This window comes from Ictidomys tridecemlineatus, unplaced genomic scaffold, assembly GCF_052094955.1.
Source record: "Ictidomys tridecemlineatus isolate mIctTri1 unplaced genomic scaffold, mIctTri1.hap1 Scaffold_42, whole genome shotgun sequence".
In the NCBI taxonomy this organism is placed as follows: domain Eukaryota; kingdom Metazoa; phylum Chordata; class Mammalia; order Rodentia; family Sciuridae; genus Ictidomys; species Ictidomys tridecemlineatus.
In genome coordinates, this window is record NW_027522720.1 from 579,484 (window position 1) to 591,019 (window position 11,536).

Consider the following 11,536-nt stretch of genomic DNA (forward strand, 5'->3'; position numbering starts at 1 on the left):
GAGGATATAATAAACCAGAATTTAGAGTGGTTTTTAAATTATGCGCTCTTTCCTAAACTCCAAAGATAGAAGTTGAAATCAATATCCCTTGAATATAAGAAAGCTTGTATTTGGTGAACATTATATAGATCAAAAAGTAAAGTTCCAAGTAAGGACAATCTTTTATAATGATAAATTTAGAGATATATGTCCAAGTGCTTTCTTTGCTCCAGAGTGTCTCAAGTACTTGCCTTCATCTGCCCTATTAATTTTGTGCTCAGGAAGCCTGGAGCTGCTAGGTCTGGAAGGTGAACCCACAGATGGCTGCAATGAAGGAGTTCATCAACATCTCTCAAATTAGCAGGCATATCTTGTAGTTTTGACCTATTGGGCCCTAGCCAAAGAAAAGGGTAGGGACACAAAAAAGAGGGAACAGAATTATCGAACTGCCATCAAAATGGTACCACAAAACTTATTTCACATCTGCCAGCATTAACCTTTAGAAAAATCTTCATAGATGAATAAGAAACAATTATTTTCAAAGTTTTCATTTTATTCTAAAAGTTTGTCTTGAAAAACAATTATATTTTACATATATTTTATAAATTAAGCTAACAAATATTATTTCCATAAAAAAGAATACTTATGTCCTACGTTGATATTAAAACTCACATTAGTCCATACTTGAACCATTGAACAGTGCTCTAAATGAAGACAGATTTCAAAGACTGTGAGCCTACTATGTACCCAATTCAACAATAAAACCCATGTGTATAAATTAAGGTGCATTCACTGCCTTCCATCCTGAAGCTATGACACCCAAGGTGAAGTCTCATTCCCTGCAGATTACTTACCTGAGCTTTGATTCTTCCTTCTCTCACATCCCTGTTTTGACTGTTTTCTGTAGGATAGAGAATGAAACAGATCTTCAGTAGTTTTTCCTGCTATAAGTTTAATTAAGAATGGGAAAATCTTACCCATAGTCTGTTATGGTTTTCCCCTATACCAGCATAGAATACAACTATTTCTAAGAAATTTTAACTAATACCTAGAAATATATTTCAAGATAGTAGGTCTGAAGTACACAATTTGACTGGAAATATTTCCACTAGACTAATTAAAAGGACTCAGATTTTTCCAGTGGGTACTGTTTTAATTAAAAATATTTATAGTAGTTTCTAAATTAGTGTTACATATACCAATTCAAAGTTTTACTTCAATTCTTTTTCTAATCATAAATCTTAAGCTTGTTACCACATTGCTATTTTATCAAGACAACATGAACTAAAAATGAAAAACGGAAACTGCCAATGAGAGACATTAAAATTTCTCCCCAGAGTCATTTTCTTTCATTATACCAAAAAAAAATGCTATATTCCTGAATATGGATCATTATCCCAAAATGAAGAAATCCAATTGCTTCTGTTAGTAGGAATACTGTTCCAGTCAAATGATGCACTTTTATATTTCACGTGCTCAATTCTGACTATAGTGACACCTTGATATTGTAAAAAGAACTAAATAATCAATGTAAGAATAGATGAATTGTATTTAAATTCTGGCTACCTTTCCAATCTGAAGATCTTTATGGATACTCATTTTTATAGTATAAAAACCTAAGGAAATATATCAATATACAGTATAGACATTTTCCTCAAAATTTCAGTTTGTCTGGTTTGGACATGGCTACAAAAAGGAATGTAAAATTATGTCTCATTATGTTTGTTAATTTTTTATCAGTATATTTGAATAAAGGGCACAGAATGTTCTTATGTTTTATATTAATATCATTCTGATTTTATCTATGTTACATAGTATTAAATTATATCATCTCTCATAAAATTGTTGAGACTATGCTAATATCAATAGTGGACATGAACCTTTTTTAAAATTAAGCTGAACAATGGTAAATTCAAAGATCCTTTAAAATAAAAACTTAAATGTTTTTAAGTAACTACTAGGTTGTAAAAGGATATCTTAATAGGGATGACTGATCTTTGATAAGCTTTAACATCAGTAAAAAGTGGGGGAGGACATCCCTCTAGTCCTTTGCAATTTATAAAAATATATTACTCACTAAGTTTAGATTTCAACCTCTATTTACACTACTTTCATATCTCAAAGGATGAAATTCCCATTCCGACAGAAGAGAGATCCATGATCATATTGTCAATGAGGGTAGAAGCACAAGGAAGTTTTTAGTCTTGCCCTCCTAAAAAGATAATTCAGATTGTTTTTAGGGAATTTCCATTTTCATACTTAACTAGCTCTATTTCTAACTTTTCATTTGCATAGAAAGTTATATGATTTACAGGGCTAAAGATTTCATTTTGGCTTGTTTTTGATGTGGCACAGAATTTATTGAAAAAAAAAGGCAATTAGTAATATTGCTATAAATTAAATTGGCCAAAACTTTTAAATTAGAAAACAAATACTTTTTAAAGCAGTAATTACAGTGGTTTGCCAGTGAGGTATACTAGATGAGATTTATAAATTGCCACTGGAAATAAATATCATTACAATGAAGCATACATACTTTTTTTTTCTGGTACTGGGGATTGAACACAGGAGCACTTGGCCACTGGACCACATCCCCAGCCCTATTTTGGATTCCATTCAGAGACAGAGTCTCACTGAGTTGCTTTGCTTAGTGCCTCGCTTTTGCTGAAGCTGGCTTTGAACCCACAATTCTCCTGCTTCAGCTATCCCGAGCTGCTGGGATTACAGGCGTGCGCCACCACACCTGGCTAAGCATTCATACTTTTAAAAATCAATTTATCATCATGTTTGAATACATAGTCCAACACTCTCATGATGCTCTAAATTTGTTATTGGGATATACTGTGATTCTATGATCATGATTTTAAGTTCATAATCAAATAGCTAACAATTTAATTTCAACCCCTGAGAGCAGGTGAAAAGGAAAGTAGTTAGGAGCAAAAAAGAAAAAGAGTAAGTAGTTTTAGGAAAACATTGGAGGAAAAAAAACTTGGGAGATGTAAAAGAGAAAAGATTTATTATTTATAAATACAATGTTTTCCACTTACTTTCACCCCCCTTTTCCCCTTTCTCTCCTTTTTGTATCGTTCCTTGAGTTTGGTAATTACTCCCTGGTCGACATTCCAGGCTTTGGGCATGAGACATTGGTCCTCCTTTTCTGAACAGAGTAAAACAAATGAAACAGCCTTTTTCAATAAAATATTGAACACTGTAAGTCAATATGTCTGAAAGACACAACAATTTTCTTCATAGCATCACTAGCTAAAATAAAGTCATTATTTATTCATCAGATATTTAAGTTGCAAGAAATACAGTAGCTAAAAAATAACAATCAAATTGATTTTCTAATTAACAGACTTCCCTTGAAAAAGACATCAAGAACCTCTCATTTTTCATTTCATTTTGTAAATGCCATTAGGAATGACTGGAAAAAAACACTTAATATTGACTTATATGATGAGAGACAATTACTGAGATTGTACAAAATAGTATCCAATGATCTTTTCCCTTTAATAGTTTTATACTTTTGGCATGTGTTCATCAACAAATGATGATTTTTATTTTATTGGCCTTATAAGTAGATTTTTATAAAACTTATTAAGTAGCCTTCGTTCAAAATGCAAAATAATTTAAATGACATGATTATTTATAAGTTCCCAAAAGAGGAAACTCAGAACTTCTGGTAAATAAAGAAATTAATCAATATTTCAGGAGAAGACTATTTAAAGAGTAAATATGTTGCTGGTCATGGTGGTGCACGCCTGTAACCCTAGCAGCTGAGAAGGCTGAGGCAGGAGGATTGCAATTTAAAAGCCAGCCTTAGCAAAAGCGAGGCACTTAGCAACCCAGTGAGACCTTGTTTCTAAATAAAATACAAAATATGGTTGGGGATGTGGCTCGGTGGTCAAGTGCCCCTGTGTTCAATCTCTGGTACCAAAAAAAAAGAGTAAATATGTTATATACTTATACTTACCATATAAAGCAATTTGTGTGCTATAAAATACTATTGGAAGTGTTAGCATAGAACTCTAATTTGAATCCATAACACATATAACCAACTGTTCACTCTACTTGTCCACTGGGAAATCAAATAGACATCTCAAACTAAATGGGCAAAACCAAATTCCCAATCTCCTCCACTCAACCAATCTGTTCTATCCACAGGCTCTCAATTTCATCTGATAGCAATTTTATACTTGTATTTGTTCAGATCAAAACCCTTTCCTCCCTCTTCACATCAAATATTTCACTTTCTCTACATTGAAATCATAATCAGAATCTGATTTCTCAACACATCTACAACTTCTCTGGCCATGCTGATTTCTTGCTAGAATTACTGCAAAAATTATTACCCTTCACCACATAAGACAATTATCAACAGTTCTCTGGTTAGTCTATCAGAAGCATAATAAAGCTTTAAAAGTCAGATTATGTCACCCTTCTACTCATATCCTTCCCATAGCAGCATTTGACATAATCCTATATAAATGGTCATTTATTACTACAATCCCTGTGCTTCAGACACTCTGGCTCCCTTGAATTCCTTAAGCATGACAGGTATGTTGCTATCTTATGGCACTTACTCTCACTTTCTTCTTCCTCAGATGCCACACGGCCAAATCCCTCATCACAAATTTAAGTCTCTTGTTCAAAAGGCTTGCCATAGCTACCCTATTTTAAACTGTAAGTTGCTCTTACCACCCCATCCAATCCCAATTCTTCCTTTATCCCTGACATTGTACTACTTTTTCTATTTTCCATAGCATTTATCACCCTCTGACATTCAATATCATTTATTATGTTTATTGCTTACTGCCTAGATCCTTTTACTAAGCTGTGAGCACCATGGGGGTTAAGAATCTTCTAGAAAACCTGGTACATAGACAACACTTGTTCAATATTTGCTGAATGAATTCTGAAATTATTTGAAATGAACTAGAATAAATAAAAATCTATTTTAAACAACTTAACTTTCAATCTAGTTCAGAAAACTGTTTTTTTTTTTTGGGGGGGACCTTTGAATATAACACTATTAAAAACAATTTTACATCAACGTTTCTAAATACGTAACTATAATCTAAAAGCAGAAGGAATAAACTTTATTTTTCAAGAAAACCTAACAATTAAAATTTTTATTTTCTCTAATCTGGCCGTAATAATAAATTTAACTGTATGGGTTTTGAATTCTGGAAGGTCCTTAGTCTATTAAAGCAAAAATTTAGCACTATCATAACCTTCACAGACTCATTACAACAGCACTAGAAGATCATAGAGGATGTTAGTATAATTTATCTATTTACTTGCCAGAAACTAATCAGATTCTTACCCTAAGTACAACTCTTTTTAAGGGGGTGGAGTAGAAGAGAGGATGACGTGAGCACTTAAAATGGTTTAAATGTCCACTCAACTAGACAAGATTTACAGTACAGTTCTGTTAGTTTGTTCAAAGTTCAATACTTTGAATTAAATTATAAAATTCTTTTTTAGTGTGTGTGTGTGTTGGGGGGTATTTACTGGGGATTGAACCCAGCAGTGCTTTATCACTGAGCCACATCCCCAGCCCTTTTTATTTTTTATTTGGAGACAAAGTCTTGCTAAGTTGCTAAGGGCCTCAATAAATTATTGAGGCTGGTATTGAACTTCTGATCCTCCTGCCTCAGCCTCCTGAGTTGCTGGGATTACAGGCATGCAGAACCACTGAATATGGCTAAATCAAAAAATTCTTAAAATGCACAGGGCCAAACTACTATAAAAGAAACCTCCAGTGAACTGATAGCTTTCATTTGCTCACTGAAAATTCCAATCAAAGTAAAATAATAGTAACTTGTTTAATTCCTCAATAGGAAAAATCACTTAAAAATTCAGCAAACACCTCTAACATTATAAAGGTTTCTGAGAAGTAAGGAGAGTTAAAGGCTACCATGAATGCTGAAGAAAAACACTCAAATAATATCTAACTCTTCCAGATCTTGCCCTATTGGGATTATTAGCAATTTACAGAGAAAAAAAAAACATTCTTTTCTTTGAGATTCCAACGAATTTTCATTGCAGTGTTTCAGATGGAAAAATAGGTTTCAAAAATATTTTTTGTTTCCCTGAACATACCCAACTTGTTCAATCTACTTTTCCATTGGGAAATGGAAAAATCTTCTTATCAGTTCCTATATAAAGATGACACAAATGTAAAGAAGGAAAATTCCAAACAAAATTTTTAACACAAGTTTAAAAAGGAAAAATATTTTTTTCCATTTTGGCTTTAGAACATTTTTATGTTTCCTTTAGAAAAGCAATGTATTAAAAATTTGGGTTTATAGCAATGTATTAAAAATTTGGGTTTATACTAATAGTTTTAATGTTTATAACTAAAAATGTAACAAAAATTTTCATTTTAAGCAAAAATACTAAACAACATTTGAACATATGTAATATCTGTGTTCCAGTATCAAGATGTATATTCTAGTTCTTGAAGGTAAATTGAAATCAGTATTTAAAGTAGCTGTTTGAATGGAATTAAAATGAAAAGTTCATAATGTGGTGTATATCCATCTAAAAACATATAATCCCTCAAAACAATTTAATTACTTTTATTTTTAGGTACAAACTTTTAACTTAAAGGGAAAAAATATATTTCAAATAAGAAACCATTGGTTTGACTTTTAAGAAAACTGAGTAAAGAAGCTTTTATAAAGGTAAACTTAAATATTAAAATAATAGGCAACCTTATATTCCCTCAATAAAGAAACACTTGTTCAAATATTAGACCTTCCCTCTTTTTCTTTCTTACATTGATATATTCAAACCTAAGGAATTAATCATTTTTGAAGATTTAATCATATCCTACCTTATTGATAATAAAAATTTACTTCCATACTACCAGAATGACCTATGCTAAAGAAGTTTCCTCCAAATATTTGTTTTAACTCTTGTTAAGAGGTTTATTAAATTCATTTAGAGTAATTTGAGGGGGAAAAACACAATTCCTGTACACACTGTCAAAACCTGACTTAGAATTAAAGACTACAATTTTCTACATTCTACTTCTTTGTTGCACAAAAGATACTAGAAATGAGATCTTCAAAATCCTCTAGTTAAAAGTTTTATATTAAGTTTCCACAAAATGCAGATTTGTAGTTTCTACTGTCTAGGCAGAAAATAAATATTCTACATTTGAGTTCAAATTATTTTCATAGAGTATTGCTTATTCTAAAAGAAAAAAAAATGAGGGAACTCATTATACAACTTTCTTTAAACACACACTCCCTGAATAAATGGCAACAGTAGTTAAAAATCTCACTGGATGTTCAACATTTCAACATCATAGCTCTCCAAGATGTGGCCCTCATGATAAAGTATTGATTTCTTTTATTTATTTAAATCTCTGGTTGGAGGCAGTATGCTTCCCCTTATCCCAGTCTGTTCCATCACCTGCACTTCTAGATTCACTGTCTCCTTCCTCTGATGAAACCAAGAAGTCAAACTGCTTCAGAGCTTCTTTTGTAGCTCAGTCTTCACTGCTATCAGGCAATGCTTTTTTTTCTAAAAATCTAATGAAAAAACATGCTAAATTAAAATATGGAAATATATATGAATTTTTATATTGAATTTAAATATAGGAGACCATATCCTTTGGTCACTGAATAAGAAATGTTATTCATTTTTTTTCTTCAGAAAGTATGTCTTTGGTGTATTAAACTGTACTACTTAACCCAGTGAAAAACACAGATATCATTTTTAAAGGTATACATCATATATCTTAAGCCAATAATTTAAACTTTGTTCAATGGTATGACGGCTTGTTTTAAATAAACAGAAACCTACTGACGTCACTGGCATATTAGAAACACATTTAAATTGCAGATAGTTGGAAGGCTGAGGTAGGAGGATGACAAGTTTGAGGCCAGCCTCAGCAACTTAGCAAGACCCTTTCTCAAAACAAACAAACAAACAAAAAAATAGTATGGTCTGGGGATTTAGATCAGTGATAAAGTGCCCCTGGGTTCAGTACCAACAAAACAAAACAAAACTAAGATTCAACTGCAAATATGACAAGGATTAGGTTTCACTTTTATATATTTAGAAGTATCTATGGAATTACAAATTCAGTTAGAGGGTTAAAACTTGAGACTAATGCATGCAGACATGATTTCTGAGACCAGCATGCCTATACTCTTCATGAATTATCTCCTTTTTGATTACATCAACCAACATGAGTCCTAAGAAATTAGGATAATGGGTCTGCAGCTTCTTTCCATAAAATATCACAATATCTCAATTTTCCAGACTTTAGCTTTCTTGTTTCCTGCAAAACAGAAATAGCATGATCTAATGAAACTTCACCCCTGGAATCTTTTGAGTGGTATAAAATTGTAAAGTTTCAGTAGACAGATCAATAGGACAGCCTAGTGAGTCCAGAAATAGACCTTAAGAATTAGATTTACATTAAACAGGGATGAGAAAAGGGGAGGGGAGGGGAGGGGAGGGGAGGGGGGATAGTAGAGAATAGGACAGACAGCAGAATACATCAGACACTAGAAAGGCAATATGTCAATCAATGGAAGGGTAACTGATGTGAAACAGCAATCTGTATACGGGGTAAAGTTGGGAGTTCATAACCCACTTGAATCAAACTGTGAAAGATGATGTATTAAGAACTGTGTAATGTTTTGAACGACCAACAATAAAAAAAAAATAAATAAAAAAAAAAAAAAAAAGAATTAGCAAACACACACCTGACTTGTATGGCCCTGTTCGCACTCTCATATGTGGAATCACTTATCAATCACAGCAATTTACAGCAGAGATGAGATACAGCCTCAGAAAGCCTTCTTATAAAGTACTCTAGGAAGCCACTACCAAAGGAATAAAACTGACCTCACAGATGAAAACAATCTGTCTTAACTGATCTGGTATATATAAAAACTGAACAGAAGAAATAAAGATTATTTAACAATGCTGGAATAATTGGCTGAACTATTTAAAGTATTTCCATAGTTGAATTTACTGAACTATTTTTATTAAAGAAATGACACATTTTAAAAATAATTTTATTCTATTAACATTTTAATAGGATAATTTTTGGCCATTCTCTTCATCTATATTACATATATTTTCTAAGAACATGCTTATTCACTGTTACAAAGTTTGATTTTTAAAATGCTTGTCATATAAACTTAGTGTAATATAGTGTAAAAATTACCAAAACTGTTAAAGTCAGTAGTTACACATTTCTGGTTCAATCCCTGGTATCAAAACAAACAAACCACATAAAACCCCCGAATGTATAGGAATTAGGAAATTAAACAGGTTGTTTTTTAAAACTTTCTAGGCTGAGAATTCAAACTGTTTTAATAATTTGTTTATAGATTTTAAATATTTAAGTTGATATAATCAGTAACAGCATCATAGTTATTTACCACTTAGCTATAAATAAGGTATTTTTTTAGGAAACCAATATTTCAATGTAATTATCTCATAGGAATCATAAGAAGTTACATAACTTTCAGATGATCAGGATAGAAAAAAAATGTCACAGAAGCTTAGGCTTTTTTACTACAGTAAATTAAGACACAAGTTATTACTATTCATTCGGATAAGAAAATGTTTGAGTGACTATTCAAAGTTCTAATAATTTCCATGGCAGGACTATATCAGTAGAGCACTCCTGTATAGTGGCCCAGGGAAACAATAATCTGGCAGTAATCCATCTGAGAGCACCTCATGGAGCTCAGGAAGCAGAGGGCATAAAAAAAGTTACACTTTATAGTTGAAGCTATCATTTATATATAGTGTCTCCTTTGTTCCTCATAAAATCTTCAGGATATTCATTATAGTCTTCATTTTTATAAACTGTAAAAACTAAGCCTGAAACATTAAAAAGCATAATTAAGTGGCAGACCTGGGACGTAAACTAAAGCATTTTAACACTTAGTCTGCTTCCTATTTCTTTACTTTCCCATTCTTATTTAAAATAAATGTGAAAGAAAATTTAAACATTTTTCTGAACAAAGTAAAGCATGTCCTCATCTCCTTCTTAGAAATGAAGGAGGAGGAAGAAAAGGAGGAGAAAGAAAAAGAAGTGAAAAAACTGGTGGGGAAGTAGAGGAAAAATTAATGGGGATAGAAGGAAAAGGTGAAGAGAGAAGAAAGGAGGAATGAGAGGGGGAAAAACATGGAGACGGAAAGAGAAGTAAGAAATAGCAATTTAGAGACAACTTTAATTCCAGGAAATTGCTAGGAAAAGGTCAATCAACTAATAAAGACCTGAAAAAATTACAGAAGATCCTAAACAATTTGAAGAAATGTAATCAAAAAGTTTTAGAAATCTGTAGGCCTGACCGTCCAAAGAAACTCACAAGAGAGACAAAAACTGCATCAGAGCTGATGTTAGGCACCATAATGGATTATATGCCAGTTACATTGTTTTACAACAGCCAATTACATTGTAATAAGATTGTAACACTAGACTGCTATAACATGTTTATCATTTTTTAAAATATTTTATTTTTTAGTTGTAGTTGGACACAATATCTTTATTTTATTTATTTATTTTTATGTGGTGCTGAGGAATAAATCCAGGACGTCACACATGGTAGGCAGGTGCCCTACCACTGAGCCACAATCTCAGCCCATATCATTTTCATTATATTCATCAGCTCATAAAATGTTATCATATTCAATAAGTTAAAAAATTCAAGTGAGGATCTTTATGGCTATAATATTAAAAGCATTCTTGAATTTGAAATCTATACCAAAGCTCTTTCCAATTTCTCACACAAAATCGTAAAAGATTTATATTAAAGAGCATGATTATTTTTGGTGTGTGTTGTGTGTGTGTGTGTGTGTGTGTGTGTGTGTGTGTGTGATGGTGCTGGGGATTGAACCCAGGGATTTTTGCATGCTAGGCAAGCACTCTACCAACTGAGCTATATCCCTAACCCCACATGAATTATTTTTAAAGTAAACATAGTTCTTAAAATATATATTATCTGAGTTATTTAACTCACTGTTGAAGTATCAATGACACTTTTCTCTCTTCCCTCAATATCATCATCTTCATCTTCATCACTGAATTTAGCACCTGCATTTTAAAGGAATTTGAAATTATCCAGCACAGAAGCAGAATCTGTTAACTCAGATTTTCTGGTTTAAAACACAAATAATCATGCTCCTTTACTCTTTTTAACCTCAAAATAAAATCAATTCATGATAAGTTTTACTAACTTACATTTATATTATATTATATTATATTATATTATATTATGAATCTAAAATGACATTGATTCTCATCTATTACAATTCTATGGATTTAAAAAGCAATATAAGAAGTGGCTATTCTTTTAAAAGTACTTTATAATCATAAACTTTTTTTGTACCTGGGCTTGAACCTAGGGGCACTTAACCATTGAGTCACATTCATAGCCCTTTAAAAATTTTTTATTTGGAGACAGGATCTTACTAAGATGCTGGGACTAGCCTTGAACTTGTGATTCTCCTGTCTCAGCCTCCTGAGTCACTGGTATTACAGTGCCAACACACTTGGCTCAATTATCTTAATGGC

The 11,536-nt window shown here is 32.1% G+C and overlaps 1 long non-coding RNA gene across 1 annotated transcript; it reads right to left on the minus strand.

Annotated features, from left to right (window-relative positions):
• Positions 1-236: 236 nt before the first annotated feature.
• On the minus strand, positions 237-11,088 carry LOC120891884 (uncharacterized). The gene is made up of 5 exons (XR_013433176.1): positions 10,983-11,088; positions 7,405-7,523; positions 3,027-3,136; positions 834-880; positions 237-373 (listed from the first exon to the last, which is right to left on the minus strand). It is a non-coding gene; the product is annotated as an uncharacterized LOC120891884 (long non-coding RNA).
• Between the last annotated feature and the right edge of the window lie 448 nt (positions 11,089-11,536).